Source organism: Ursus americanus, chromosome 17, assembly GCF_024610735.1.
Source record: "Ursus americanus isolate L20-20 chromosome 17, mUrsAme1.1.p, whole genome shotgun sequence".
Lineage (NCBI taxonomy): Eukaryota > Metazoa > Chordata > Mammalia > Carnivora > Ursidae > Ursus > Ursus americanus.
The window spans coordinates 12394984-12418290 of NC_142143.1; the positions used below are offsets into that span (position 1 = coordinate 12394984).

At 51.5% G+C, this 23307-nt stretch overlaps 1 long non-coding RNA gene across 1 annotated transcript in view; it reads left to right on the top strand.

Annotated features, from left to right (window-relative positions):
• The window catches only part of LOC123780683 (uncharacterized), a 192361-nt gene that overhangs the window by 79012 nt on the left and 90042 nt on the right, over nt 1–23307 (top strand). Inside the window, exon 2 of the long non-coding RNA XR_006776484.2 lies at nt 21682–21810. This is a non-coding gene — a long non-coding RNA (uncharacterized LOC123780683). The remainder of the gene's footprint in view (nt 1–21681; nt 21811–23307) is intronic.

The following is a 23307-nucleotide window of genomic DNA, read 5'->3' on the forward strand; positions in this document are numbered from 1 at the left end:
CATGGTTGGCTATCACGCCAACAGGTAGTTAAATCTTCACAGATTTTTGTCCTTTCTCCTTCCTAAAGTCAAGCAGATGGTGGCTGGGGGCGGGGCAGATGCAGAGAACCAACTAGGTTAATATTTTGAGGTCTAATCCAGCCACATAATGCATATATATATCCACAAATGTTTCTCTCTTTCTCTGCCTGTAAACTCTATTCATCAAGACCCAACTTATATATCACCCTCTCAGGGAAGTCACAAGCAAGGTTAGTGAACGTTCTCCAGAGTGAGCACTGTTGGCTGGGAGTGTGTCCTTTAGACCTTCCTCTACGAGCATAAAGGCACATACACAGACACAAAGTAAGTGGCAAAGATAATTTTATGACATCTCACATGCTGGTCCTTGCACCGTTAGTACACACTGAAGGACTGCATGACACAACAGTGTTAAGCAATTGGCAACACTCTAATTATTTCCTATCTTCTTATCACAACAGCAGTAGCAGCCATTTGCAGAACAGTTGTTCATACATTGTGCGGCATTTTACTTATTCAGGCCTTCAGAGGGTGATAGGTGTGCATTCAAACCAGGGGGTCCTTTGCACTCCCTCTGCTCCTCCGAGGATCTGACACCCCCAGGTTGGCAACTGCTGCTGTGGAGGGGGAGGGGCAACTCTTCTAGCTTGCTGCTTCCCTGAGGAGGTGATATTTAAGTTGGGTCTTGAAGGATGAATAGGAGTTTACGAGGCAAAGAAGGAGACAAATACCATTTTCTTTGAATGGAGGGAGCAGCATGTGCAAAGATATAGAGGCATTAAAAGGTCCGTGGGGAGGGGATCGTGCTCACAATAATCAGCTGATATTTACTGAGTGCTTTAATGTGGGCTGGAGGCTTCCGTGTAATATTTTTCCCTTGCCTTCACTGAAAGCCTATGCGTGAGGCACTATTATTTTATACCCATTTTATAGGTGAGGAATTGAGGCACAGAAAAAGTAACTTACACCAATTGGTAAAAGGCTGAGCGAGGATTCAAACTCAGAGACCTCTGGCTTCAGAGGCCCCTCACTTCTCCCAGCTCTGCTGCCGACCCCTGAAGTTACCTGAGGCACATGACTCGAATGCAGGGGTTGGAGGCCATTTCCTTACCCTCAGAGCTCAGAGGGAGTGCAGAAGAATGTCAGTCCAACCCTTCCTTGTAGGAAGGCCAGCAAGAGACAGATGGCTCACTCAAACGAGGTCACCCATCTGGGAGAGCTTACTAACAGGACTATTTACCAGTCGAAGGTGGAGCCAAGGAAACCTTCAAGGGGTGGTGAAGGTTTCCTGAGCCTGGAAACATCTGGAGGCACTATGGGCCCTTGGCCTGATGTCACAGGGGGGGGAGCTTGTAGGGAGCATCTATTACATGCAAGCACCGGGGGCGGGGGCAGGGTGCTCACCACCTTCAAGGGGTAGCCTGGGGGCAACTGTAACTGGTTTCTCGGAAACTGAGCTGGCTTCGCTGAGAAATCTGTATAACCCAGTGGAATCAGACCCCAGACTGTAATTCCTGGCTCTGCTGTTTGCTACCGTGTGACCTCCAGCCGTTAACTATAGGTGAATCTTAGGGTCCTCGTTGCTCTAATGGGTAAGTGACAGCTACAACCAAGGCTCTGTGAAGATTAAATGTGAGTGTGGTTTACCCCATCCTAACCCCTCACCCTAATGGGTTTCTTTTTTTAAAAGATTTTACTTATTTTAGAGAGGGAGGGAGAGAGAGCATGAGCCAGCTGGGGGGAGGGGCAGAGGGAGAGGGAGAATCCTAAGCAGACTCCCAGCTGAGCTCAGAGTCTGACTTGGGGCTCCATCCCACGACCCCGAGATCATGACCTGAGTCAAACCCGAGTCAGATGTTCAACCGATGGAGCCACACAGGTGCCCCGATGGGTTTCCAAATATATGCGCATTTAACTCTCCCTCATCCCTATGGGACATTCTTACTATCATCCTGACCGCACAAAGATGCTCAGGGAGGTTGGATGACTTGCCCATCATCCCATCCCCAGCTAACAAGTGGCAGGGCCAGAGCCTTAACCACTGCCCAGGCCACTGCCTGTGGTAAGGGTCACCAACTTCTAGCGAGCCTGAGTACATGGCAGCTGATATTCTTATGATAGAACTTCACAGATGGGTGTGAGTTAAGGACTCTTGGGTGTGTCCTAAGCTGCAGTGTATGAAGCACTTTCCTGGAAGTGACTCTGGGGCTTGGGCTTATCATTTGCACAGATGGGGAAACTGAGGCCCCAGAGAGGTTCAGTGCCTTGTCTCCCTGGTGCTTTTTCAGGGACTTTAATTTTAGGAAATGGCTTTGCTAATCCTGGGGAAAATAAACCCTGCATTGTCACACTCCATCTGCTCATGGGACTATCAGGTATGGCATATTTGGAGGTGGGAAAAGAAATGGGACATTTTTCAGACCCCTCCCCCGCCAGACAACTATGTATTTCCTCCAAGGAGAAAAAAATACTTGGAGGAAAATAAAAAACCTACCTCTCAATTTCTCAACTTTCTTTCTTTCTTCTTTTTTTTTTTTTTTCTGAAATGTTATATCTCTGATGAGGAGTTAAAGCTTTAGGGTCTGCTGGTAACAGAGGGAGGCCAGTGAAGCCAGACATGGGCCAGATGGAACGGGCAAAGTGTCCTATCTGTCCCCTTAATAACTCCTAGGCCAGGGTGACCTGTCACCGTGAGCAAGGGGGAGGGAGAAAAATGAGCCAATTTGTTTCTAAATGGCTCTGTAACTCCAGGGTGTTATCGAGCAGAGACAAAGGACACCCCATAATTCTCGGGAAGGGAAGCAGGATCTCCGGGAAGCAGGCATGGACTGTCCAGTTTGCTGAAGCCTCCCGCCACCCTGGAATCCGTGCTCCATAAATACACAGAGAGATGGATCTCCTGGCGCCATCGATTTCCCCTTCCCATTATTGATTGCATTCTTAGATGAGTGGAGAGTTTTCGACCAGAACTAAGCTCTGTGTATCTTTCTTGAAAGTCTTTGCCGTGCCAGGAGTCGAGCCGAGAGAGGAAGCAGTGTCTCTGTTTCCTTCCCAGAGTGTTACCTGGTGGCTGTGTCCTGGGTGTGGGGAAATAAGAGGCTGTTCGTCCCTGGCTTTCTCATTCTTCCAGAAGCTGTCAGAGTTTGGGAGTTTTCCCAGGGGAAGAAGAAAGTGCTTTAGTTGAGAGTGCCTATGTATGTATTCTGTGTGTATAAAAGCAACCCAATAATAATTCTTTGAAGTACGGGTGCAGGGGGGTGAGGCAGCCCCTTGCAGGGCTTCTCAAACTTGAGAATGCACGAGTCACCTGGGCATCTTGTGACCATAAGGACTCTGATTCAGGGGGTTGGAGTGGTCCTGAGGTTGTGCAGTGCCTCCAAGTTCCCAGGGGATGCCGGTGCTGGAAGAGCAGAGTGCAGACCCCGCACTCTCGGGCTATGCTTTTAAGTCTCTTCTGTCCTTCAAGCCTGCCTTTAAATCCCTTATTAACCCATTCATCAAACATTTATTGGCTCCTGCTGTGAGCCAGGCCCTGCTCGGGGCTCTGGGGATGGAAGATGAACGGGACACAGTGCCTGCTCTCAAATTACTTACAGTTGGGTGCAAGAAACCGCTGCTCCCCAAGCCCTTGCTAATGCAATGGGGCTAGTGCCCTGAGAGAGGACTGGAAACCCTGCCACGGACCCCCTCCTAGCTGAGGGGTGATGAATTCTGCTGGGAGGCCTCAGGGGGATGACGCTGAAGCTGGGTATTGAAGCAAGAGTAGGAGCCTTCCAGATACAGAGGGCAGAGGCAGGTGGGGGGTGTGTATGAAGGCCTGGAGGTTTGAAAGTGTTTGCCATGGCTGAGAAAACAGGTATGCTTGCTGCAAATGCTCCCGACTCAGAGATGTTCGTTTGGCGGATGTGTAGTGCTGATTTGGCCTTCCCCACCAGGCTGGGGGCTCTTGGAGGTCAAGGGCGTCATCTGGCTTATCTCTATACTCCCAGCCCTGGCACACAGTGCTCAGCAAATACCTGCTTCAACTCACATAAAGCTGACTTGTTCACGTTTGGCAGAAGGGCCTGTAGTCCGGTGTGCATCCGAAGCTCCTGAAGGCCTCTTTAAAACAGATTCATGGCCCTACCCCAGAGGCTCCGATCCAGGACGTCTGGGTGGGGGGCCTAGAATTTGCATTTCCGACAAGTTCCCAGGCCATGCTGTTGCCGCCGATCCTAGAATCACCCTTTGAGAATCCCCAATCAACAGCGATGTTTTCTGGTGAGGAATTAATTCCTCCAGCGGGAGGGACTGGAGGGACATGGTGGGCTCAGAGAAGGCAATGTGGATTAATGCAAATAGCAAGGACTTAAGAGCTGGATAGACCGGGTTTAGTCAAGTTCTGCCCGCCCCCCGCCCCGTGACCTAGAGGGGATACTGCCTTTACTTTACCCATCTGTAGGATGGCACACTTACACATCGTGCATTGTGGTGACGGGCGATCCTTCTCTGCAAAGAAAGGCACTTCAGGGCATCACGGCACTGAGCACAGACCTGCTCTAACACCTGTCATAGGACACCTTAGTAAAGTTTCAGGTGAAACCCAACTGAATCCAGCTTAAGAAATAACGAAATTGTTGGCCTATTGTAACTCGGGAGTTTGGGTATCTGGAGTCAGGAGTGCCTGGATCAGGAATTCAGAGGGTGCCTCCAGAGCTCTCATTCCATTTTTCGGCTCAGGTTTCTTTTGTATGGCCCCTTGCTCAGGCAGGCTTGCTCTCTGCAGCAGCTAAGATGAACAGGGAAGCGCCCGGACTTCATTTCTTTCCAGTCATTGATCCCAGAGATTCTGCGGATTGGCCTGGCCCTGATCACGTGCCCATTCCTGAGCCAATCACTGAGCCCGGGGGAAGGAGCGCTCTGATTGGTCAAAGCTTGGCCCTCTGGGGACCCTGGAAAAGTGGAGGGGGAGTTGTTGGGGCCTGTTGAAGATGGGGTTAACCCTGGAAAGCTGCTCTGTGGCCAGAAAAAAGGGGGCAGGGAAAGTATGCCTGGCACTTTAAAATTGCCTGGCTTTTAAAGTACTCTGTAATTTAGAATCTTCACCATTTAAAAATTCTTCTCAGTCTGCCTGATTTAATGAGGTTTTCAAAGGACTGATAAGGAGAGCCTCGCATTATAATAGCAGTGAATACTCACGTGGCGATTACAAAGGACCAGGTAGTGTTTTACCTTATCAATTCACATCTTCTTTCCAAGAACCTTCAGTGGTAGGTGCTATTCTCTTTTCTTTCCTTCACAGACGAGGAAACTGAGGCACAGAGAGTTTAAGTAACTTGCCCAATGACGCAGAGGTACTAGTGCGTGGCGGAGACAGTCTGCACACCCAGACAGGCCAGTTGTCCGTCTGCCTAACCACTGGGTACACAGTTTTCTTGCGAATCTTCAAATCGGATTAATGGAAAAATTTGTAGGGGTGATCTCAACCACTTCCCGCCCCCCCCCCTTTATCCCCCAAACGTTAAGGCTAAGAGCGAGGGGGATGCGTTTGCTTGTGGTCGTGTGAGCCTCTAATGGCACAACCCGGAGCAGAGCGCTGGTCTTTGAACTCTGAATCCAGCCCCCCCCCCCCATCCCTCTCCTGCCTTCTTCTGGGCTTCCTGGAAATAGTCACTGTTCTTCAAGAGTGTGAAGAAATCAGCTCTTGTCACTGCCCGGGACACAACTGCCCTGTGGCTGTGAGCTCCGTGTCTTTGTGTCCCTGGTACGTGGCACTGTGGCCAGTGCTTTGTGGGCTCTCTCTCCACATGTGCAATTTTTTGGGGGTAATACCAGAAAGTGTCTCCTGGGGCATAACCCAGTCCAGGCCTGTTTCTTTGGTTCAGACTGTGGCAGGGATGGTGCATAGTGGGGCCACGGACAACCTGAAAGCATCGTGGGTGAGTCCCTGCTAGAATGTCATTTTTCTTGTCTTTTAAAGTGAGTTCTAAGGACCACCAGTACCCGCATCTCTTGGGAGCTCCTTAGAAATGCAGAGTCTCAGGCACCATCCCTGACCCGCGAGTCAGAATCTGTATTTCTTTTTTTTTTAATTTATAAATTTTTAAAGATTTCATTTATTTATTTGACACAGAGAGAGAGAGAGTGAGAATACAAGCAGGGGGAGCGGCAGGCAGAGGGAGAGGGAGAAGCAGGCTCCCGGCTTGAGCAGGGAGCTGATGCGGGGCTCAATCGCAGGACTCTGGGATCACGACCTGAGCCAAAGGCAAACGCTCAACCAACTGAGCCACCCAAGTGTCCCTAATTTAATTTTTTAAAAAAATTTAAATACAATTAACATGTAGTGTATTATTAGTTTCAGAGGTGGAGTTTACTGATTCATCAGTTGCATATAACACCCAGTGCTCATCACATCACATGCCCTCCTCAATGCCCATCACCCCGGAATCTGCATTTCAGCCAGAGGCCCAGGTAATTCGGGCAAAAAGCCTCATTGTGCACCTGACTCTTCCCCCAACCTGAAGAGAGGAGAAAGTAGCCACTAGGTGGGGGTATTGCCTGGGCTGAGGACAAAATGGAACTGTGGGCTCCCTCAGTGGCCGCAGAGGGAATGATGTTTTGGGCTTCAGTGTCCCTGCTGTCTGCACTCACATATTCCCCAACTCCCAGCGGCTCTGCCATGTTTCCAAAAGATCCAAACGAATCCTAAGAACAAAGATTTTCCCCATGGACACTCAAAGAAATTCCCCAAGCCATCTTCAAAGCCGGGTTAATTCCTCTTGTGGTTGAGAAGTCAGACGCAGAGGGGCCTGGTGGCCCACTCAGGAAACCTCTGATTTGCGATCCCATTTGAAGACCTTTGGCTCCAAAGCCTGTGCCCATCCGCCCTTCCACCCTGCCTCCTGAAATGTCCTGCTCCAAGTGCCTTGTTAGAATGAGTGTCCTGTCGCACTGGGGACCTCTTTGAAGGATGAAGTTAGGCTCGTGGGGCTTGTAAAAGTTCTGGCTTTTTGTCCAAAACACTTACCACTTGGCATTGTAGGTCTAGACATCACTCACTCTCTCTCAGCTCTGGTTTTTGTTGTTGTTGTTGTTTTTTAAAGCCATCTCTCTCATCAGAAAGTGATATTCTTCCTGGCTCTGCCACTAACTACTGTGTGACCGTGGACAGGTCACTCAACCTCTCTGAGCCCCAGTCTTCTCATCTGTGAGGAAGGGATGATAGTCCCTGTCTCTTGCATTTGTTGGTAGGATCAAAATAAAATGTTATGAGGCGAAAATACCTTCTGAGCTGCAGAGCGCTGTACAGAATGACATGTACTGGGGATTTGAGGCATTGAGAGATTAAGGGTAATTTTTTGGAGCAGGATAGACAGATACTGATCCTAGTGTCATCTTGGCTGCAGAAGCCCCCTCGCTACTCTTCCAGCATCCATTCCTGTCCTACAGTCCATTCTCTACAGAGCAGCCAGAAGGATTTTTCAAAATAAAAAAAAATCAGTTTAGGACCCTACCCCACGAACCCCTTAAGCCCAATGGTGTCCCTTTGCTCTTCCAATGAAATTCAGTTCCTTACCCACATCTCCAAGGCTATTCTGCGTGTGTCACCTCTGCGCGTCTGCTCTTCCGCATCCCGTCGCTCCTCCTTGCCGTCTCTCCCTCATTCTTGCTTTAGGATCTTGGCACTTGCTGTCCCCTGAGCCTGATTTTCATTTAGACCTCAGCTGAACTGTCACCTCCTCAGAGAGCCTGCTTAGGTGGGTCACTGGTCCAAAGTAGCCAGCTCCCCCCTTCCTGGGCACAACACTGGATTTAAATGCTCTGAGCAACCCATCTCACCTTCTCATATTTCCCTTGCTTATTAGCCTTGTCTCCCTGGCTCCAGAGGGTCCGGTGTTCAAGGACGGACTTCGCCTGCCCTGCTCCCTTTGTCTCCCCAAGACCTAGGATGGTTGATGCCCAGCACATAGTAGGCATTCCATATGTTTCTGTTGAGCGAAGGAACCCTGAATACATAAATCTACAGTTCTGTCTGCTAGGAGTACCCCTAACCCAGGAGGACCAGCCAGACTGTTTCCCAGGGCACGTGCCCCTGTGCCCCCAAGTACCACACTCCTGTGATGGGGGGAGGGCAAGCCACTGCCTTGGCCCTTGGGAAGGATCAAGAGGGAGACACCTGCTTTGGCAAATGCCTATGTTAAAGGCTGTGTTTTCTTCGAAGCCTGTTAATTCCTGTGAGTTGGGAGGATAATTAAATCTCATTTTATAACGATTCAGTGTTATCGCACACTTTGGGTTCTGTTGTAATTATTAAGCAGGATGGAAAATAAAACATCCAAATACCATAATTAACTTTCAGATCAGAGCAGATGTCACCTTGGGAGGGCTAACACCTCTGGGGCGAGTTTCTTTTCTTTTTCTTCTTTCTGCCACCACCTGCCCGTCCCTTGCCTCTGTCCCCCCACTTCTGTCCGTCCATCGAGACAGGTGTCCTAATTTAATTACATTTGCTCATGTGGTCAGCAAGTGTCCGCTGAGCCCTGCTTCGTGATGGATACCTTTTGCTAGACTGAGAGGGAGAGAGAATTCCTCCTCATCCTTTCGGGCTTAACACAAGTGCCACCTGTCCCTCCTGGCTTCTTGGGCCCTCTTCTCTCCACTCTTGTGGGAGTTTGTGATTCCTCCTCTGAGCAGCTGGGCACCCAGTGCAGACTCCATCTAGAATCTGCACCTGAACTTGGTGGCAGACGTTTGTGTGCCGGTCTTCCCCACCAGACTGCACCTTGAATGCAAGATTGCTTCTGTCCTGCTTATCATCATAACCCAATGCCTAGAACAGAGCCTGGCGCTTACTAGGTGCCCAGTGGATATTTGTCAAGTGAATGCAAATTTTCATTCATCTGTCTATCGCCAGGAACCAGTGCATTGTCCTGCTTGCTAAACATTTGCAGAATGAGTGACGAAGGTTATCTTCAGAGACGGAGGACGAAAAAGAGTGGGATGGTGGGGAGGGAGGAAGGAAAGAAGCAGGAATGGAGGCCAGAAGGCGAAGGGAGGACTGGGGGGTCTGTATTGGTTTGCTAGGGCTGCTGTCACAAAGTTTCACAGGCCGGGGCGGGGGGGGGGGGGGTCCGTAAACAACAGAAACATATCTCCTCCTGGTCCTAGAGGCTGGAAGTCTGAGATCAGGGTGCCAGCGGGTTTGGTTTCTTCTGAGGCCTCTCTCCTGGGCTTGTAGATGGCGTCTTCTCCCTGTGTCCTCACACGGTCTCCCTCTGTGTGTGTGTGTCTGCGTCCTGATCTCTTCTTCTTATAACAACACCAGTCATATCAGGTAAGGACCCACCCTAATGACCTCGTTTTAACTTCATCACCTCTTTAAAGACCCTCTCTCCAAATACACTCATGCTGTAAATTACTGGGAGTTAGGACAAATACATCAATTTTGGTAGGGCCACAATTCAGCCCATATGGGGTTCCAGGTCCCTTCTGTGACTGTGATGGGGGTAAACACTGGACCTAGAGACTCTAAAAGAGGCAATGACAGGGACTTAGATTGCACTGGGAGGGGGTGGTTGGCGTCTCCTCCTCCTTGGCTTTGCATTTTCCCCTCTTCTTGGACATAGGACAGCATCATTCTAGGCACCTCTCTGGTCTTGCCAGGAGGGGGAGACAGAGCTCCGAGTGCCAGCGCCCCTTCAGGAAGCCAGAGCAGCCGGGGTACACGGGGTGGCCGGTCCCTGGTCCCTGGTGCCATGCTGTGGCCCTGTTTGGAAGGCAGTAGACTGCGGCAGGAAAAGCCCTGGCCTGCGTGTCGGGAGTCCTGGGTCGGATGGGGGGCTCTGTGGGTATCCTTGGGTTTGTCACTCGTCTGCTCTGGGACTGAGGGGCTGTAGTCCCCACTCCCTAATCACCTGCCAGCTCCCACGAGGGGCTGCCCGGCTGCCACATCTGGCTGCAACTTCAACTGTCATGGAGATTAAAGACAGCAGCACATCGGTAACAACGTGTTTGGGTGTTCTCCTCGCTTTTCTGTGCATGTGAGTTTCTTTTCTCTCAAGTCAGGGAGATGCTCTTGATATAATCAGAATTAGCCCATGGTGCTTGTTGAAGGCCTCCCAGTGTCCGGGCTGCAGCTGATGGGAAGCCCCCACTAACCTGCTGAGAGGGTGATAGAAATCAGCGCTGGTGCAAACCCACCCCTCCTCCCAGCAGGGCTGACAGAGGAGGCGGCCAGGCTGTGCTGCTGGCCACGCTGTGCTGCTGGCCCGGCTAGCTGAGACAGGGCTTCAACAGGGCAAGGGAGCTGAGTTTGAACTGTGTGCCCAGCAGTGCTGCTCTCTGGACAAATGCCCATAAGTGAGCATTGTTGGAAGGAGCACTGCAGGGAGGGTGGTCTGCTGGCACCTACCCCCGTCTGCCTCTCACGGCTGTGAGCTGCCCCTCTAAGCAGGGCCTCCTCTGGAAGATGAGGGAAGTAGGTCCTATCTTGCAGGTCAGGGATTGATTGGTACTGGCTGCCCTTTGATACAATCAAAAGAAGAAGGCTGTGATTGATTAGTGATGTCTGCCATGGTGTGCAGTGGGAGAGGGGCGGTATCAAGGCCACTCATTTGACAGCTCTGGACTGCATGAACCCTAAGGCTCATTCCAACTCTGAGATCTTATTAAACCCTAGGGATGGTCATCCTATGATCAAGCATCCATAATATTCTTCTGACGGTGGCTTCTTGCCAAATCCTTCAGACGTCGTTTTCTATCAAAGGTTGGTAGGGAGGAATGTGTGTAGTAGACCAGCTGTCCCCTCCAGGCCCGAGGGACTCATCTCTCTCCCAGCCCTGGCTGCTGGGATTGGAGCCTGCTGGTGGCTCCTGGGCACTGCACTCGATCGAAGGGAGTGGCTCTGTCCTAGATCAGGCCCCCTTCCCCAGGGCCACCTGTATCCAGTGATTGGTCCATTTAGGAACACAGTTTGGGACCATTTTCAATGGCTGTCCCAGCTCTGTAGCAATGAGTAGGAGCAGCTGAGCTTCTGCAATAATTGCATCTATGTTCAGCTTTTCTCTCTGGCTAGCCCTGCGCCCCATGATTTCTTACTGATGCCGTTCTCGAAAGGCCCAGAAGCAGCCTACAGGCCCATCTCCATCAGGAAGTCGGTTTCGAGTGAGCCCAGCCCAGGAAGTGTGTGAGTCCAGAGCTGACCTGTGCATGTCAGTGCCTTAGTTTCCACTCTTCTCGTGCACGCACCTCGGAGAGAAGCGGATCAACTGGATGCACAGCCCATGCTCACTGGGGATGGGCTTGTGGCAGCCGACCCATCAGTAGATGCCCCAGTTCCTTATCACTCGGGTTACAACCTTCCCGTCATCGAATTGGGTGACATTACCTCCCACAGAGCCTCCCAGCTCCAGGTCCTTGGTGCGGTGCGGCGCTGTGTGGAAGCCCATCTCTAAGGCCCCTCCCACCCCGATTTTGTGCTTTGACCCTCTTGGCCCAGGTGAATCTCCCACCTGAGCTCACCTGGTAACTAAGCCTGGACAGAGCCTGGCGAAGGCTTTTCCAGCTGCTCCTGGAGCTGACCTCCCAAGAAGGCTGGAATCGTGTTTGTATGGGTTTGTTGATGGCGCCATGGGACCCCAGGGGGTAAATGACACGTCTGTGAGAGGAGCCAAAGAGAATTAGAGACACAAGATGGACACGAGAGGGGCGTCCAGAATGTGTTTGCGTGCCGGAACTGGTCTCTCCTTGTGTGGCTGCTCCTTCACCCCCTACCCTGACCTTCACAATTCCGTTATGTGAACCAATAAATTCCCCACTTTTTTGCTTTTATTTTTCTCACTGTCAATATAATTGTCCTAATACTTAGATCGAACTGTGCTGTGACGAGCACACAGAGGAAGCGCTGCCCCTGCCCTCAGGGAGCCCATAGTTAGGTGAAGAAGCAGACAGGAAGTCCAGCGCATTGCCCAAATTCCATAAGAGGTCTGAGCCTGTCCGCCCGTGGAGGCAGGGAAAGCCGCCTGGAGGAGGTGTTTCTTGGGCTCCCCTGGAAGGAAGGATGGGGTGATTGGCAGGTGGGGGGGGCACACACATCTTCAACATGAGGGGGTGGGGCTGGGCGATGCCGGAAGTCTGATGACATGCCTGGAGCCGGCTGGATGGCACAGCTGACCAGACTGGGCTGCTCTCCCGGGCAAGGGGCCTTGAGCTGGCTCCGGCCTCGCCATCTTGTGATGCCACTGGCTGTGGGGCTCTTTTGTGGAAAAAGCAAGGGACCTCGTTTTCTCTCCTAGCCTCCCTCTCCTGGACCTGATCCGGGTACTCTCCTCTGCTTGGAGTGCCCCCTCCCCACTCCAGGTGCTGCTCCTCACCCTTCAATACTGGCCCAGGTGACCTCTCCTCTGTGTCCCAGTGAGCTCCCAAAGCCCCGCCAGAGACTCTGGAGGTCCTCCTCTTGTGACGCCTTTTGCTGTGGGCTTTGACCTGCTGTTTCCCTGCTTGCCTTATTCCCCACTAGAGCGAGGGCCTCACTGGCCTCTGGAGTCGGGATTCTGACTCACTTTTCCTGGAGTCCCAGTGCCTAGGAGAGAGAGTGTTTGCTGATGGCTGAGCGTTGATTCCCAGAATTCCTGGGCTCTCAGGAGAGACATGTCCCCGTCTACGGATGCACCCATTTTAATTAGCCAGCCCAGCCTGTCTCCTAAACAATCCTGTGCTGGGTTTTCTGCACATTTGGAATGTGCTGCATTCAGCCTCGCCACCTGTTGGGAGATGGGGAGAAAATGAGCAAATGGCTTTAAAAGACCCAATTACCATAGCAGCAGTCATTCTTTCCAGGCTCTGGCCCAGCACTGCTGGTCCCCGTAGCTCATGGATGTGACTTGGGGCCCCCGGACTGAGACGTGTAGTAACGGACATGTGTGCAGTGGGTGCTTTCCACCATGGGCTGCCCGGGACTGCAGACCCCCTCATCAGACTCTTCCCATCCACTCTGGGTCAGTGAGCCCCACTTCGCCGATGAGGAAACCAAGGCTTACAGAGGTGAGGGGACTTGCCCATGGTCCTACAGGTGACAGCAAAGGTGGGGACTGACTGAAATTCCCCCTTCTCAGCGTCTGGGAGCCAGGAGCCAGCAACTCTTCAATGATGGAGTCAGGAGAGACCCGAGCAGTCAGCTGACCAAACCTTTTAACAGTCTTCAGCTTTTTTTTTTTTTTAAAGATTTTATTTATTTATTAGAGAGAGAGGGTGAGAAAGAGCAAAAGCAGGGGAGGGGCAGAGGGAGAGGGAGAAGAAGACTCCCCACTGAGCAGGTAGCCCAATTGGAGGCTTGATCCTGGGACCCTGAGATCACAGTCTGAGCCGAAGGCAGACGCTTAACTGACTGAGCCACCCAGGCGCCCCCAACCTTGAGCCTTTGACATTTTCTCCACATTTAGTAGGTATCAGGTTTTCAGAGCATCAACGAGGTGAAGGACCCCCCTCTCCTGTCACATTCTGCCCTTCCTGTCTTTCACTCATCCATTCTCAAGACATCCATGTGCTCACACTCTCTGAACATTTAATTCCTGCTCAGTTGTGTCTCCCAAGCACCAGACGCCTGAACATTCCTGCTTGGGGCCTGTTCGTGATTGTCCTTCTCAAAGCCCCCCAGTTCAGTCATGGGGAGGACAGATGAGATGCTGTTCCCGCCCTAAGGAGTCGGAATCTGGTAGATAGACAACAGATGAGAGAAAAAGGAGACTCAGACAGGTTAAGTATCTTTCTCAAGGTCACACAGCAGAGGACCAAGAGTCGCACTCAGGTCCCCAGGCACCTCACGAAATATCCTGGTGTTGTTTTCACAGCGCCAGGCTATGGATGTGCTCTAGAAGGAGGGGTACTTAAAAACTAAGAAACATGTAAGAGAAATACTGAATATAGAGCAAAGAGAACCTAAAAGCAGACTGAGGAGTCCTGGGTTCTAGTCCTGGCTCTGCCTCGACCTCCCTGTGTAACCTTGGATAACTCACGTCCCTCTCTGGCTCTCATATAGATCTGTAAAATGACAGTTTGGAATAAATACCTTCCGGAGTCAAAGGCCCGTAAGTCCCCGTGCACATGTCATGGCTCTCCCCTCCCTGTCACCTTGCGGCATTTACCGTGGCTGCCGTTTTCCTGGTTTCTGACGTACTTATTGGCTTTCTTTGCACCCATCCTTGTTGCTCCCAAGCAGACTGCGAGCTCCTTAAGGGGATAAACAAAGTGTTAATTATGTCTTTGTCCATAGGGCATATAGCAGAGGGCTAGTTAAAGGAATTGACTTGCTCCTATAGGAAATAGAGAAGCCACTGCAGGCTTGGAGGAGGGCCCAATGTATCCAAAGTGATGTCTCAGGTTTTTCCACACATATTCACATTCCCCAGATTCTAGGAGACAAAAATCTTAGGATGGCCAAGTCTCAAAGCTAAGACTTGATCATGAACGAATAACCTAGAACACAGTGGGAGCGTGCAGATAAGTACAGAGCCACAAAGGATGTCCCAGTTGGCCTTGGTGCCTCTTCAGCTCCAAGATGGGGTGATCATGCCTGCTGAGAAAGCTGTTAGCGACTGGTTCTCAGCACTGCGGGAAAGGCAGGGAGTGAGTTCCAGAGAGTAAGGTAACTAGATGATGCCTAATGATGCCTGCTGTGCTTCCTAGATGAGTAAATGGAACCAGATGACCTCTCCGGGGTCTTCCAGCTTCAATGCTTGGGCTCCATGCCCACCTTTCAGTCTTTTTCCTTCCTAAGTGGGAAACAGAAGAGACAGGAGTTGGGGGGAGATGCAGGAACCATTAGGGAGAGGGTGCTCCCTGCCGAACGTGCTTGGGTTCACACGCAACAATGAAATCCACTCATACAATTATCGTGTGATGTCTTCACCCAAACTTCATCTGGTCTTAGCTTCCCTGAGTGTATGGAGGCCACATGTCCTACCCTGGCTAAGCATTCTGGATGAAAATGGCATGCCAGGACAAGACGATCGGCAGACAGTCTCTAAGGGCAGAATTACCAGTAAAGGGTAGTCGTTTCCAACACCAGAATCCCAGTGAACATTTCCCCAAGGGAGATTCAGGTTGGAAGGGTGGGAGGGAAACGCAGCTGACCACCTGCTATGGGTCAGGGGCTGGGCGGGGTGCTGGAGATACATTCTCGATTCAGCCTCACGTCATTTCTGCCAGGAAACAACAACAATCCCGATTTCTGTTATGACAGCATAGAAGTTCAGGTTCTCTAGTTGCCTGAGGTCACAGAGCTAGAAAGTATCAAAACAGAGATAGAATTCTCAAGTTCAAGGCTGCCACTAGCTCCTAGGGCACATTTGTGCACATTTGAAGGTGCATCCTACAGGCAGATGAAGCCCCATACCCAGGCGCACAGCTTCGTGAGCTGAACCCAGGCAGTATTTCAGCAAACCCCTTCACCTCCTCGACAGAGTGCCTTTGTGCAGTGTGCAACCTGAACAAACATACATGGCAGCCCTGCGCAGGTCTGTCTCCTAAACTTGCACTCTTTAAGGCAAGACATGCTACCTCTTAACCTGGGTCGAATGGCTTCCTCCACAGATATTCCTTCCTTCCAGTGGATCAGTGGTTGGATGAGAATTGTAGAATCAGAGAAGTGGAGGGGTCATCAAATCCAAGCCCCTCGTTTTACAGATGAAGTAATTGATAATCAAGGGTTGGAAGTGATGGCTGAGGACACATCTTGATTCTCAAAAAGAAACTGTTAGCTCACTGGCCTCCCTACCCCTTTCGCTCCCCTCCCCCCCCCCCCCCCCGCCAAAGAGGTTTGGCCTCAGACTGCCTGTCCACAGTTCCTGGGAATTTTATCCCACACAGCAAGAACATCCAGGCTGCTGCCAGGCCCTGATAACAGGCATGGCTTGATTTCCTTTCCTTCTCGGGAATGGCCGAGAGTTCGGGCTTGCTCCGTACATCCTCAGCAGTGTGCCAACACGGCTCTCTGGGAGTCAGGCTGGAGGGAATCTGGTGGAGGACTTCTTCCATCTTGTTACCCTATGGTCAGGACTAAAGGAAACAAAGCATTCGAGGAAAGGCACAGCAGACGCCAGGCGTGCACTGAAGGGTTGTTCCCTTTCCTCCAACCTCTCCCTGGCCCTTCAGCTTCCAAACACAGGCGGGCCATTCTCTAAGATCCTCCCGCTCAGTGAACCGGGGCTGCTGGTAGGGGAGATCGTCTGTGCGGAAACACTGGCGGGACCCTGTGCTGTCTAATCAGACCTGATGCAAGGGGGCTAGAAAGGCCAGGACCCCCCCCCCCCACTGCGGCTCCCCAAGGCTGGGCGGTAGGGGTGGTCTGGGGGTGAGGGTCAGGGACAGAGTTGTGGGCGCAGGATAGAAATGGTTCAATACTTGATCATTGGTCTGCCTGTAGCTGCTGTGCTGAGCTGTATGGTCAAGATCAACCCTGGTGGTTGGTGAAAAGTGGGTAACCATCTACTGGCCAGCTTCCCCAAGTCTGGGCCGGGCAGCATGATGGACCCAGAGAAGGAACCCACCGACTAAGGTACCTACGACCCCCCTCCCCACCCCAGGTCAGAATTCCAGCTGGAGACTTTCTCTGGAACAGGGCGGGGTGCTGCCCGCTCCTCCCTTTGCCTTTTCACCCCCGTGCCCTGTCAGTGACCCGGGTTTATGGGGCTGCCTATCTTCTCCCACAGCTGCAAGAGGGACCCTTATCTCAGCACTGATTACACTCGACAGAGCACAAACAGCCGCCCTCCTGAGCAGGAGGGCCACATGGGGCTCTAATTGTTTTATGGGCTTTTCACACTCAGAGAAGAGGGGAGAAGTGGCAGGCACATGGGCCGGCTTCCTACAGCTTCTCTGCCACAGCTGCTGTCCTGTCAATGTCTCCCAAGTCCCCAAAGAGCCTGGTGTGGGAGTACGGCATGGGGAGGGCACCTGTGGGCTGTCAGTACTTCCCAGGGGTCAAGACAAAGTATTCCCGGACTGGCCTTGCCATTTGGTGAAAGGCGGTGCATGGCTCCCCCATGTCTTGCTAGTCCTGTCTTGCTAGTCCTCCTGCCCAGCCCCGTGAGAGACAGACTCCAGGGCTCGCCTGTGCCCGGCCAAACCAGGAGCTACCCAAAGCCCGTCACCACCACCGTCATGGGAACCTCCGTCAGTCCGCCACACTCCCAAGGCTGACCTCTGTCCTCTCCCGGGGCCTGCAACAGCCCAAGGAGTGGGGCGGGGACGGGGAAGGGTGGTGGGAAGCCAGGGTGAAGAGACCAGGGCGGGGGGACATTAGGGGACCTGCCCATGATGGCACAGCCAAACAGCGGAGCTGAGACCTGCAAACGGTCCCTCTACACCCCTGCGGTCCTGTCCCGCCTGCGTTTCATTCTCCTGCCCCCTCCTGTCCCCTCCTGTCCTCTCCCGTCCCCTCCTTCCCTCCTCCGTGTGTGTGTCTGTCTTTCAAACAGACAGACACATACACATGCACTCACATCATTCTTGGGTCTTTCTCCTGATCTCTTGTCTCCAATGTTCCTCGGCCTCTCTCTCATTCTCTTCCGCTCCCTCTTCTTCCCCAGTTCTCGTCTGGGGTCTTCCCACTTCCTGGGTCCCCTGATTGTCCATCTCTTCTCCCTGCCTCCTGAGCTGTGACCACGGTGTGTGTCCTTCTCTCCCCCGCTCCTTGGACAGTCGCCATGGAAGCACTGCGGATTGCTTTGACGGGAGGGTCCGAGGGTCGCCACTGCTGGGCCATGGTTCCCTGTCCCCTCTGCGAGCGGCAGACCCCTCTGCTCAGCACAGGGGCCCTGCCGCCCGAGCCTGCCTCGGCCCAGCTGGCACAGGAGGCACAGAATGTATTCCCTGGGTAGATCCAGGCCTAGCCTTGGTGCCAGGGCCTCCCTTAAAGTCCTTGACCATAAAATCATTCGCTGCACTTGACAGTGGCCCAGGGTGCCTGTGAAAACACTTTCATACCCATTATTCTAGTTCATCTTCAAAATGGCACTGTGAGGCAGGTCCAGCAGGAGTGCGGGTCCTCATGGCAGAAGGGCTGGGAAGCTAGTGGTTATCAACGGCTTTCACCGTGCCAGTGACCAGATACACGTGGTCTCCTGGAAGGCTCACACTAGAAATCCTGATGGCCCACAGGGCACTTTTGTGGGATTTAGGAAATGGTATCTATTCTTTTATCCACTTTCCTGCCACCCACTGGAAAACTAATAAATATACAAACTGAAGATAATAAATATACAAATCCATGATGATACCGGGGATAGTGCCCTCTAGAGTAATGCAGTGCACAACCTGCACAGATGTACATTGTGGCTCTAAACAACAAACCTGCAAGGGAGGGATTATTGCCTGAATTTTGCACATGAGCACACTAATTCCTCTGTCATGATCTTAAAACAGCAGACTGCCCTTTCAGCTCCTGTGAGCCTGTGGGTCCCCTGGTCTGGTCTTCCCGGTTCGTGAAGGTGTGCCTGCTTTGGAACTAGTGATCTCTGATTCTCAGCCTTGATGTGTTCACCTTACCTGGTTCCCTTAGTGTGAGGCAAAGGACACCAGACTGGGGGGCAAGAGATGTGGCTGAAATCAAAACTCTGCCACTTGCTAGCCATGCAAACCTTGGCATTTACTTTAACTTCTTTAAGCCTCAGCCTTCACATCTATAAAGTGGGAATGGTCGTGTCTACCTTCCCGTTGCCTGAGGATTGAGGACGATATGGAAATAACAGTGATTGGCATATGGGAGGCATTAAATGAATGTTTGATGAATAAAGTAATTAATGAATAAATAATCCCCAGTGGGGGAAAGTGGATTTAGGAGATCAAATCAAAATGCAAGGCTTCTGGGTGAATTGCTATGCTCAGAGCATGGTGGGCTGACGCTTTAGAACCAGCAGGTGGCCCTATCACCGCCACCCCCCCCCCCCATCTCTCAGCTCCCCAGGGACACCTGTCCTGAGCTGCATTTTCTGTTCTTTTTAAAAAATTTCATTTTTAATTAATTAATATTTTTAATTTTTTACTTGAGTATAGTGGACACACAACGTTCCATTAGTTTTGGGTGTACCACAGAGTGATTTGACAAGTTTGTACATGATATTATGCTCACTGCAACAGATGCACTTTCTGTTCTTGTCATGGCCTCCACACTCGTACTTTAAGGGCCCAGAATCTTCTGGAAGAGAGGAATTAGGAGGCACTAAATGTTTTTTAACACCCAGCCATCCCAGTGCTAGAGGACCCTAAGATCCTTCAGCTCAGGCTCTAGCCGGCCAGGCTCCTCGCAGCTCAGGAGGGCCGGGTGGGGGCCAGGCGCTGGGAGGGGTGAATGCCTCCTAGAGGTTCACGCTCCAGGCACCTGACTTGCCTTGATTTAGTCCCGGCTCTGGCTTTAGTTGCTTGCTTTCTCTCCTGCGTTTTGCTCTCATGGATCTTTCTCAAATCCTCTGCTTCTCAAGTGAAGTGTCACTTCCTCCGGGAAGCCTTCCTGGAATCTCTAAAGTCCCTCAGGTCCCCCTAACACATTTCTCTGAGCCTTGTGCTTGCCCTTTGCGGCTCTCATCAAAGAGTAACTTACTAATTTTGCTAGTTGTGTGTGGCCAGCTCAGCATCACCGTCTCTCCTTTCACAGCTGAGCAGAGGCTGGGAGCTGCCATTTCCCGGAATCCCCATCCCAGGCCAGTTCCGGGGTAGATAAGTTTCCTGGGAGAGAAAAAGAGCCAGTGTTCTCCAGAGGCAGGGAAGCCAGACCGGGGCACACACGTGAGGCTGAAAGCAGCTTCCAGATGCTTCTTGAGAGGTACCTCCCTCTGGGGGGCAGGCTGAGGTAGCTCCTGGGTGAGTGTCTTAAAGACCAGCTCCTCGGGGTGACATCCCTACCCTTCACTCCCGCTGCCTCCCAACAATGGGCAAGCCCAAGTGTGTGCATGGTGTTAATATCCATCTTCACCCAAATCAGAGGCTCCCTGTGGCCAGGGTCACCATTCTGTCCCAAATGGCTGTATCCTGAAACATTAGTCTAAACTGAAACAGAATCCACATGGTCCCATTTACCAGATTGGAAGGCTGAGCCCTGGGATGGATGGCAAAAATGCAGAGCTACCCTCAAGAGCACCTTCTTTCTTTGCCAGGAAGACAAGAGAAATGGTAGAAAGAAATGGCTTCCATTTAAAACAGCTTTTGAGTCACTGTTTCAGGTGTTACCGCCCCCAAATCAAGATGCTAGTCACACTGAAACCAAAGCACAGACTTCTCACTAACACCGTTGAGTTATTATCACCACTTTCCAGTTGACAAAATTATTTCTTATCTTTGTGTTTTACAGGTATAGCAATAAAAATTATTGTCAGGGGTATTATTACAATTTTTAACCACTAATGGAATTATGATGCCTGATGGAGTGTTGGCAACCAAATGTACTTCCCACAACATGCGGGAACTTTTTATTTATTATCTCTGGGCTTTACGGTTACCATAGCAATAAAATTCATACTCACCAGGATTATTACCATTTTCAACTAATGGAATTATTATTTTTGTTTGCGGTTTTAAGCCTCAGAATAAAATGTAATCCTACCAACAGGACTAAAATGTTTAATGTCCTTAAATGTTACTGCAAACGATCAATAGAATAACAAAATTCCTCCAAACGTATCGTCACTCCCCCTTTGGCCTGGGGTCTTCTTGTGTCTCTCCTGTGGGATCCGCATCTGTTAAGGGGCATCCGGGGCTTTCATTCATTCTACAAGCCCTTGGTAAGTGGGTCCCGTGCTACGGTAGAGACTTCAAGGACAAATAAGACAGTCCATTGTCGTGGTTCAGGGAGAAGGCTTAGGAGCCACCTGAACGTGAGTTTGTGTCCCAGGTGTGGTGCGTGGCTCTGGGCAAATGTCCTGACTGCCTGAAGTTGCTGTTTCCATATATATATATATATTTAAAAAAAAAAAAAAAGGAAACTGTTCCCACTGCTCAATGTTGGGTGAGGATCAAAGGTGGCTCTTGGCAGCGTGCCCGGGAAAATGCTCGGCGCAGAGAAGATGCTCAGTGAAGGATGGTCATTGCTGTGTATGTCGATGTTGTCCTAAACCCAGCCCTTTTTCTCAAAAGATTTGCATTCTAATCTGGGGGACACTCCACCAGCGTGACGTCCACTATGCAGGGCACCTTCAGAGAGCCACCTAACCCAGCCAGGACAACATTGGTCACCTGCTGGAGGTGACCTCCCTCCCCCCGAGCTGAGTCCCGAAGGACGGGTGATGTCGCTGCTCAGGGAGAAAAGGAGGGCTCTCCAGACAGCCAGAAGGGCAAGTGTGGAGGCCGGAGGGCCGTGAGAGAGCACGGGGGGATGGCGGGGGCCCTGGCATCAGCAGATAAAGGGCAGTGGGCCTCCCCACAGGCTCAGTGATCCCCATCGGGCCACTCTGTGACTTTGAGCAGCTCCCCAAACTTCTTCCTTCCCAGTGTGTGAAAACCCATTAATAATAATACACGGAGCTTGGAGAGCCTGCGGGCTGTCTTCAGATGAAGGAAAGCATTATCATATTAACTAATTATGTGAATTAAAATTAATTAATTAAATAAATGGCTTAATGAGATTAGCACATTTGTTGTTTAATTATCCATTACCTCTATTGATAATAGTGATGGATTCTGCCCTCATGACAGGTGACGAGTCTGTCAGTGAGCAGTGGAACATGAAACCACGACGGGGTCACCCAGGTCGGGGAGGACGAAGGCTGCTGCAAGCTTCCCTGGCCTTGTCCCTGAAGACCCTGAGACACCGACGAGAGAAAGGTCAGAATGCTGTCAGCCCGCCCTCGGAGTCTGGTCTCATCACCTGTAGGAGGGGCAGGGCAGGCGCTGTCCTGCATCCGTGGGCATCAGAGATCCTGGGGTAGGTAGTGTTTCCACCTGAATCTCTTGGTCCTCACTCCTTCCTGGATCATATTCCTAAATGAACTACCCGCACATAAACTCTTGGGGGAACCCAGGCAAAGACACTGGGGATGACAAGTGGCCCCAGAAAGCGATCCTTAGGATGACATTTTGGAACGGTCACCTGCAGAGGACAGCTGCCTCTGTGCTTCTCAGAGATGCTGGTTCACTCTACTTTGGCCTTGCCTGACTCCCCCCGTGTGTTCCTTGTTGCCTCAGTAAAGGGCGGGTCTGCCCATCTTGCAGGATAAACCCAGTTAGCCTTCCTGCCCCCCAAGTCTTCTGGCCCCGTTCTCGAGGCCGCGCCAGAGCCGCTCCAGCATCCCCGCCTCCATGAGAGCGTCCCTGTTCCAACTTCAAGGGGCATCCCCACCGAGTGTTGCTCTCAGGCTCGTCCTCCCATCGGTCTGCGTTCGGGTCTCGGGGCTCCATTCAGTCCCCTGATTATCATAGGGCGCTCGTTGCTCTGCATTCGGCTTCCTTCCATCCTCCCATGAGCTCCCAGGCCCAGTGTTCAGCACACTCTGCCCGGCAGGAGAGGAGGGGAGCCATGATGCTGCCACAGAGGCAGGACACCTCTGCCCTGAGTTGATATTTGGCTGATCTGGGCTTGTCACTGGCTTTCAAGGTTTCTCAAGCCACTAAGAAAAGCTGCCTGACTCCATAGTCTTTCTAATTTTTATCTCCCCTAGGCTGGTCAAGGGCCACAGCCGCCAAATAGCTCAGAGTCTCGCTGTCCCTCTGTGTCTTGTCCTGGTCCACCACAGGTGAGGTCTGAGGAACCATCATGCCGAATTCTAGGGGTTCTCTACAGTTCCGAAATGTCATCCTGAGGCTTGCCTTCTAGGGCCACTTGCAGCCCCCCATGTCTTTGCCTGTGTTCCTGCAAAGATTTATGTGTGGGTAACTTATTTGGGAATGTGATCCAGGAAGGAGGAGTGAGAATTTGGGGGAATAAACACAGGAAAGAAAGAAAGCCAACATAAGGACCTGTTATCCTTTAGATAAGAGTTTGGCCACCTTAAGGAGGACTAGAATATTGGTCCCAGAGTACCTTCTAGAGCCTTCTGGGTTAGGTTCAGAGCTGTCTGCTCAACGAAGTAAAGAGGGAAGTATCTAGCCACCAGTCCTGTTTCCTATTGGCCAAGAATCATACAATAGGGTGTCAGCTGCCCTGCACGTTCAGTATGCTTGGTGGCCCATGCCAAGTGGGTGTCCCCCAGGCACCTGGGGACAGGAAGTGGGAAAGGCATCGTCAGTGGTACGCTCATAAAACTGGTCAAGGCTGCAAGGCCCTGCTTCCCACAGTAGTGACTGGAGTAAGAGATGAGGCAGAGAAGATTGGAAATGTGCCCA